Source organism: Lycium barbarum, chromosome 4 (assembly GCF_019175385.1).
Source record: "Lycium barbarum isolate Lr01 chromosome 4, ASM1917538v2, whole genome shotgun sequence".
NCBI classification, from domain to species: domain Eukaryota; kingdom Viridiplantae; phylum Streptophyta; class Magnoliopsida; order Solanales; family Solanaceae; genus Lycium; species Lycium barbarum.
The window spans coordinates 7,504,966-7,513,862 of record NC_083340.1 but is presented as its reverse complement, the minus strand read 5'-3'; the positions used below and the strand labels follow the sequence as shown (position 1 = coordinate 7,513,862).

The window sequence follows — 8,897 nt, the reverse complement described above, 5'->3', positions numbered from 1 at the left end:
AGCAGCTTCATTCTTACTTTGCGAGCTTGAGACCATGATTCATCAAAGACTGCAAATGGATAGAAATTGTCGGATGGAAAAATGGATAGAAATTGTCGGATGGAAAAATGCCTCTTTCTATGACGAACTCACGGCCTTGCTTGTGGTATACTTACTATGTTATGTCATAAATGTGCATTTTCTACTATATAGGAAAATTCACTTCCTTTACATGTGATGTTGGTTAGTCCCTTCAAAGGTGTTTTTCGAAGTGAACAAGGAATCTTTCCTTTTTCTGGAGTTCAAGTCAATAATGGTCACTACTGCATTATTGTTGAGTAGCCAAGTTTGCATTTGCTTTCAGCCGTTCTTGTCTTACCTATATGGATGGAAAAATTGACTTAATATTGATAATGATAGCAGATCTTAATTAGTTAAAATACAAGATTCAAACCTATTGAAAGCGAAATAAGAAATTGTAAATCTATTGAAGAACTATTGTGGCAAATGAGTAGTAGATTTAAGAAGAATCAGATTCATATATTTAGTATCAGATTACAAGCGGAGAATTCTTCACTGTGAATAAAGATGTTGAACCTTGAACTGAACCACAATATACAGTTCTACAAATCTGAATTGTGTTGTACATGATAATCAATTTACAAATACTGAGAACATGATATGGTAATTGGTGCAACTGACTCCAACACTGATTTTACCATAGCTGAGATTATGTCGTAATTTCCTCAGTACCTCTAACATTGTTGTCCCGACCCCTTTGCTTTGAGAATATATAACTATTAGTGGCTGTCTGGTCTGCAGCCACAAATTGTTGTTCTACATTTTTCTCATCCAAGTATGCTCGGATTCGTGTCAAGTTGTCAACAACTCTGATAAAGACCTCTGAGGCACCAGGCATGTGGTGGGAAACCTCCCATTTAGTACTTTGCAAGCATGCCTCGGATGTTTGTTGCCTCCCTGCCCAGGCAAGTCATAATCAGAGGTCACAATATTCCAGAACATGCTTGTGTTAGTTAACAAAGACGGGATATATACCACGTGCTGAGGGGAGGATATATTGAGCTCATTAAAGATTGTAAGCCATCTCATTGTGAAGTTAACAATAATTGGCATCCTTTCAAAGATTGGTATTATAAGTGTTGAAACAATATTCCCTCGAAACATGGCTTCAGCACTTTCAGATGAGCTTAGTCTTGCAGCTCTAGCCATTTCAATGGTGCTACTGACAATTCTGTGGTACAAATGGACATCAAAGATACCACATATGGAAAAATCCTGGTTGCCACCAGGGCATTGTGGGATTCTTACCATTCCTCCACCCGAATTTGCGTCACCAACTCACAGAGTTGTCTCAACAATTGGTCCAATTTATAAGCTATGGCTTGGAAGTAAACTATGTGTTGTGTTGAATTCACCATCCTTAGCCAAAGAAGTGGTTCGTGATCAAGACTCCATTTTCGCCAACCGTGACCCTCCAATTGCAGGATTGGTGATATTTCATTTTCTCCTAATGGCTCTTACTGGCGTGATATGCGCAAACTGTTTGTAAGGGAGATGCTAAGCAACAGGAATCTTCAGGCGTGTTATAGTCTTCGGAGACACAAGGTCAGAAAGACAATCAGAAACGTGCGTACCGAGATTGGCAACCCCATGGACATTGGTGAATTGGCTTTTGTAACTGAAATGAATGTAATCATGAGTATGATTTTTAGCAGCAATTTTGTGGAGGAGAAGGAGAAGCATGGAAAAGATGGAGCTGACTTCGGGGAATTGGTGATAAAATTTCTTCAAGTGATGGGAAAGCCAAACATATCAGACTTCTTCCCTATACTTGCCAGTTTGATTTACAAGGAATACAGAAAGAGATGGAGGCTCTCTTGAAGTTGTTCGAAAGTATATTGGAGCCAGCCATAAATCAACGCATGAAGATGCTTTCAAACAAAAGAGAGGGTGAAATACAGGGAAATGGGAAAAAGGATTTTATGCAGATCCTGTTAGAGCTAATGGAGCAGAAAGACATTGGGCTATCAGTGGACTCGGTGAAAATAAAGGCCATCTTGGTGGTAAGTTATATGTTCCCTATATCTTTTCTATATCGTCGCTCCTCTCCTTAACTTTGTTTATCCTGTGAGTTCTGTCATATTACTTTATCAGTCTGAAGACTTAACAGTGTCATATAACCTTTTTAATCATGTTTACTGAATGCAGGATCAATGCGATAAATAGTGAAGAAAAGTGAGCATACATTGGAGTTCTTAATGAAGATGCTCGAATCACATAATTAGAAAAATAGTCTTAAATAGATGTACGTACTCGTACCTAAACATGAATGTCGTGCCCCCCTAAAGGGAGGGGCGGAGCCATAATAGAAGTTACGAGTTCGGCAGAACCAGTAGTTTTGGCCCAAACTTTGTATTTATAGTAAGAGATTTACCTAATATGTATAAATAATTTATCTAGAACCCAATAAACCAAAAGAGTTGTGGTTTAGAACCCATAAATTTAAATCCTGGACCCACCTGTACCAAGAGGTAGAATCAAAAATCACAAAATAGTTGGAGTGTGTCAGCATCTCATCTAAAAGGTTAAGCTGTTAGAGAGATGCAAAATTTTATTACTTAATTATTTTTTCAGCATGCCCCCACGTGTGGGCCTGGTTTTTTTCATGAGCCAAGCACGTGGAAATGCTTCAGGTCATTTGCACTTTTGCCTATATTTTGTGATGGTCTTTAACTTTTTCCCTCAATGAAAAAAAAACTTTTCCGCGGGAGCATAAGTTTATATTTTCGCATCATAATATCCCACAAGTTATGCCCACGCCCTTAAAGAACTTATGCCCCGCTAGACATAAGTTCGATTTTGAAGCGCAAAGATTAAAGACCAGCCCATTTGAAGGGCAAAAATTAAAGACCAGCCCATTTGAAGGGCAAGTCATGCAGTTTCTTCAAATTCGTTTTGACGCGGGTGACAGTGAAATTAGACAGGACATGGCGCAGTTTCAGCTTACCGAGGACATGACCTTAGATAGGAGGTTGTGGAGGACTCAGATTAGGATAGAAGGCTAGGTTGGTTATCCTTTCATCCTAGTAGTTGTAGTTTTGCTCATTCGTTTATTGCCATTTGATTTCTGCTTATATTTGTTGGGCCTTGTACTTTGATTATCTTATTTATCTATGGTAGCTAATGCGCCTTTCTTTCCAGATTGTTCTATCATGACTTTCTCGCTTTTGTTATTCCTCGTTTTCATATTGTTTTTGATATGCTTGTCCCTATCTGACTTTTTGTCTTGGTTTCTCTTTTGAGCCGAGGGTCTTTTGGAAACAGCCTCCCTACCTTTCAAGGTGAGGGTAAGGTCTGCGTACACTCTACCTTCCCAGACCCCACATTGTGGGATTCTACTGGGCTTGTTGTTGTTGTTGTTGTTGACCTTTGAGTGCTCTGATGCCATGTCGAAGTGTGTGACCATGTCATCTAAAAGCTTAAGTTGTTAGAGAGCAGCACACTTTTATTTCTTTGTTATATTCTCAACAAAAATTCCTATGATGACTAAGTTCCTTGCCCCTGTCTTCATATATGTTTCTGCATTGTAGAATATTGTGATTGGTGGGACTGACACTACAATCACAACGGTCGAGTGGGTAATGGTGGAGCTTCTGGATAATCCAGAGATAATGTCAAAGGTGCAGGAGGAATTGAAAGATGTTGTAGGGATAAATAACATTGTTGAAGAATCCCACTTACCGGAACTGCACTATCTTGACGCAGTCTTAAAGGAGACGTTACGTTTACACCCTGCATTACCACTTCTTCTCCCAAAGCGCCCGAGCCAATCTGCAATAGTAGGTGGATACACAATACCTGAGGGAACTAAAGTAATCTTGAATGTTTATGCAATTCATCGGGATCCTCAAGTGTGGGAGAGTCCATTGGAGTTCCAGCCTGAAAGATTCTTGAGTCGCTCTACAAATTTAGACTATGCTGGAAATAATATGAAGTACCTTCCATTTGGATCAGGGAGGAGAATTTGTGCTGGCCTTCCTTTAGCGGAGAAAATGCTCATGTTTATATTGGCTTCATTGCTGCATTCCTTTGATTGGAATCTCCCTGAGGGTGAAAACGTTGACCTTTCAGAGGGAGTTGGACTTGTCATCAAGAAAAGCGAGAGGCTATTTTCCATCCCTACTCCCAAGTTACCAAATTTCGAACTATATCAGTAAAACCAAGTTACTGTAAGGAAAATCAAATATAGATTCTGAATAAAGGGGCCTGACATGATTTTGCCTACTGGTTGTAGCATTTATAATATCAAAGTGTACTATTGTACAATAAGAGGTCAGCTAATGTACACTGTATTTTAAATAAAATATGTGTTTTTAGTGCAATAATCCTATCAAAGGAGGATTACTCCATAGCAGTATTTCAGTCGTTTTGAAATTGGTTATGCTACAAGGTTGTTTCGTTCTTAGTTGCAATTGCTTCTCTTTAATCTAGCTGTCCTTGAGATAGATACTCTGCCTGCAATGTGTCAACAGTATATGATTAGGCTAAAAGGTCAAAATTGAGTCTTCTGAAAGAATCCAAGAAGAAAAGGTTACAAAAAACAATTTTCTAGCTTTTGAAAGTGAGTTATTGAAGTATTGAGAAGAGTCATTGTTTATTCTGAAATTGCTGCATTGCTGTCATAAAAAAATGTTTGGAACTTATAGATTTCTTCCCGCTTAAACCTTTTGAAAAAAAAATAGAGTTCCTCTTTTCTTTTCTTTTTTTAATTTTGTTAAAGATCGCTCCATTTAAACACTTCTCATGAGCCTAAGATAGTAAAGGACCTTTAGTACACTGAAGCTCTTAGGCCTGGATTTCCAAATATGCCAAGACAAATACCTCTGGAAATATTATCACATTAAATAAAAAAAATTAACAGACTTCTACAGCTTCGATAGATATGCAAATAGGGCAAAATCAAAGTTCTTTTAATTATATATACACTGTTCAATCCCCTTGACGTAAAGGAAGGTTCAAGTGCAGTGGCGAAGAGGGTGTTAGGATTTGAATCCCAAATCCGACCTTAGTAAGCAGGTTCCCAGGAAAGATTGGAGGGTCACAGCTGGACCACTTAAATACCAACCTCCTTAGACAGAACCTACTTACGCCGTGATGTAAGCGAAGAATAAATAGCACACACAGATTTATAGTGGTTCACCCTCAATGTGAGAGCTACGTCCACGTTGCTGCTGCAGATCTTATTAAAGAAGAAATATTACAAGTGTTTACAACACTCAACCTCACAACCCCAATCCCAATTACACTCAAGAATTTTACCACAGAAAATTCTCTCAAAGACCTTCTCTTACTTAGGCCTTTCACTAAGAGTATTTCTCTTAGATTTTTCTCTCTCTTTGGGATGTGTTGTCTTCTTCAATTTGGTGTGTTTACAAATGAACCATAAGCTACCTATTTATAGGAATGAATTTCCTATGATGAGGTAAGCGCTTACATCACGACTATCATGAGGTAAGCGCTTACATCACGACTATGTGAACAAAAGAATTGACTTGTTTGGCCAATTCCACACCTAACAAATCTCCCACTTGAAGACTAATTTTAATTTGTCTTCACACTTTGATCGATGCAGCAGCTCTTTCCTACTTTCATACTTCGTGCAGGCCAACTGAAGTTGAGCATAGCTTCAGTTTGTCTATCGTCACTGCCTTTGTCAGCATGTCTGCTGGATTCTGACTCCCTGCGATCTTCTCAAGCACTAGCGCTCCATCTTCCAAAGCTGATCTAATGAAATGGTACCGGAGTTGTATGTGCTTCGTTCGAGCATGGTAAACCGGGTTCTTTGCCAAATGAATGGCGCTTTGGCTATCACAATATAGCACACTTCCCTCGTGGTCCTGATCCAATTCCCGCAGAAAAGATTGTAGCCACATCATTTCCTTTGTGGCCTCCGTCACAGCAACGTACTCAGCCTCACAACTAGAGAGAGCTACTATCTTTTGCAACTTGGAAACCCAAGAGATTGCAGTACCTCCGAAGGTGTAAACATACCCGGATGTGCTCTTTCTGCTATCAATATCACCACCGTTGTCAGCATCAACATACCCTTGCAATCTTGTTTTTGATTTTCGGAAATACAGAGCTGAACTCGAGCTGCCTTTCAGATATCTGAATATCCACTTCACAGCCTCCCAGTGTTGCTTTCCCGGATTGCTCATAAATCGGCTGACAACTCCCACTGCATGTGCAATGTCTGGCCTTGTACATATCATTGCATACATAAGACTACCGATTGCAGATGCATAAGGTATCTTGTCCATCTGCTTCTTCTCATCCTCGGTTGTCGGCGATTGATCCTTTGACAACCGAAAGTGTCCAGCCAAGGGAGTGCTGACTGGCTTGGCATCATGCATGTTAAACCTTTTGTTAACTTTCCTCACATATTCTTCTTGTGAGAGTTTGATGCCCTCCTTGCTTCGGTCGATTCTCATCCCAAGGATTTGCTTTGCAGCTCCCAAATCCTTCATTGCAAACTCTTCCGATAACCCTTTTTTCAACCGATCAATCTCCTGTAGGTTTGCTCCTACGATTAGCATGTCGTCGACATAGAGTAGCAGTATCATGTACGAGTCTTCAAATTTTTTGAAGTAACAGCAGTGATCTGCCTCGCACCTTGAAAAATCAGCTTTCTTCATAAAGCTGTCAAACTTTAAATACCACTGTCTTGGAGCCTGTTTTAGTCCGTACAGACTCTTTTGAAGTTTGCACACCAGATTCTCCTTTCCTTTGACTTTGAATCCCTCTGGCTGTCGCATGTAGATTTCCTCGTCTAGATCACCGTGAAGAAATGCAGTTTTCACGTCCATCTGTTGCAGATGTAGATTTTTCCTTTGCTACTAGTCCAAGAACAGTTCTGATAGTCACCATCTTGACTACGGGAGAGAAGATCTCCGTATAGTCGATACCTTCTTTCTGTTGAAATCCCTTTGCAACCAGCCTTGCTTTATAACGCTTGCTTCCATTGGGTTCTTCCTTTATTCGATAAACCCATTTGTTTTGCAATGCCTTCTTATCCTTTGGCAACTCGGCTAACTCCCATGTATGATTTGCCGATAGTGAATCCATCTCATCCTTCATTGCCAGCTCCCACTTAGTCGATTCATCGACTTGCATTGCTTCTTCATAACATTCCGGCTCCCCTCTGTCAGTGAGTAGAATGTAGTTGAGGGATGGAGAGTACCTGTGAAGCGGCTTCCTGATCCTGGATGATCTACGCAGTTCTGTGATTGGCGTCTGTTCATTTGTTTCAGAATCAGCATTTTCATCAGCACCTTCTCGGATTGTTTGTTCCTCTGCCTCGGTTGTACCTGGCTGCGGCTCAGGTGTCGGAAAGTCCCTCAAATCGACTATTTCCGATTCCTTGTCCTGACATTCTGAATTCTTTTGCAGCTTGTCTTTGTACAGTACCTATTCGTTGAAGACAACATTCCTGCTTCGGATGATCTTCCGATTTTGTTCATCCCAAAATCGGTACCCAAGCTCGGTGTCACCATAGCCAATAAAGTAACACTTCTTTGATTTTGGATCAAGCTTGCTTCTAGCCGTATCATCATTATGAACATATGATAAGCAACCGAACACTTTCAGAAATGAAAGATTTACCTTCTTGCCACTCCAGACTTCTTCTGGAATTCTGAAATCCAAGGGAACTGACGGTCCTCGGTTAATTAAGAAGGCCGCGGTATTGACTGCATCTGCCCAGAATGTCTTGGGCAATCCAGAGTGTATTCTCATACTCCGAGCACGCTCGTTCAACGTTCGGTTCATTCTTTCGGCTACTCCATTCTGTTGCGGCGTTCCAGGAATAGTCTTCATCATCTTGATCCCATTATCGACACAGTACCGTTTGAAATCACCTTCAGTGTATTCTCCGCCGTTGTCGGACCTCAAACACTTCAACTTGAGGTTTGTTTCATTCTCGACCATGGCTTTCCATCTTTTGAATACACTAAACACATCAGATTTATTTTTCATAAAATAAACCCATACTTTCCTGGTTGAATCATCAATGAAGGTCACGTAGTAGTGTGATCCTCCAAGGGAGGGTACAGTGGTAGGTCCCCACACGTCTGTGTGCACCAATTCCAGCTTCTCGACCTTCAACTCCCTGCCTGCATTTGAGAAGCTTACTCGCTTTTGTTTTCCGAGAATGCAGCTCTCACACGTATGAAGGTCCACCGTCTTCAGCTCCGGAATTAAGCCATTTGTCACCAACAGCTTCATCCCCTTCTGGCTGATATGCCCCAGCCGACAATGCCACAAATCTGTCTTCTTTGTGTTGTCAACCACAACAACAGTATCACGACAGCTAGTCGTCATGTAGAGAGTGCCAATCTTCTTTCCTCGGCCAACTACCATAGCACCTTTCGCCACCTTCCAAGACCCATTACCAAAGTTGAGATCATATCCCTCATCATCAAGCTGACCTACTGAAATCAGGTTTCGCATCAGCTTTGGAACATGTCTAACTTTTGTAATCTTCCACGAGGATCCATTTGACATGTTCAAATTAATGTCTCCCGTGCCAACAACGTCTAGCGGCTCTCCATCGGCTAAATAAACTTTGCCGAGATTCCCAGCCACGTAGTTTGTCATTATATCATGATGTGGGGTGGTATGAAAGGACGCTCCTGAGTCAAGCACCCAAGAGTCTATCGGGCTGTCAACCGATAGCAACAACGCATCGCCAATGTCTTCCGTAGCAGCGTTGATTCCAGCCCCCTTGTTGTCCTCCTTCTTTGGCGCCCTGCAGTTCTTCTTGAAGTGACCTGGTTTTCCACAGTTCCAACACTCAAATGTTCGTCCTGGTCTGGATTGACCCCTGCCATTCCTTGACT

General features: G+C 41.0%; 1 pseudogene; it reads left to right on the top strand.

Annotated features, from left to right (window-relative positions):
• LOC132635056 (ferruginol synthase-like) lies at nucleotides 1–4,385 on the top strand (annotated as a pseudogene).
• The last annotated feature ends 4,512 nt before the right edge of the window (nucleotides 4,386–8,897 follow it).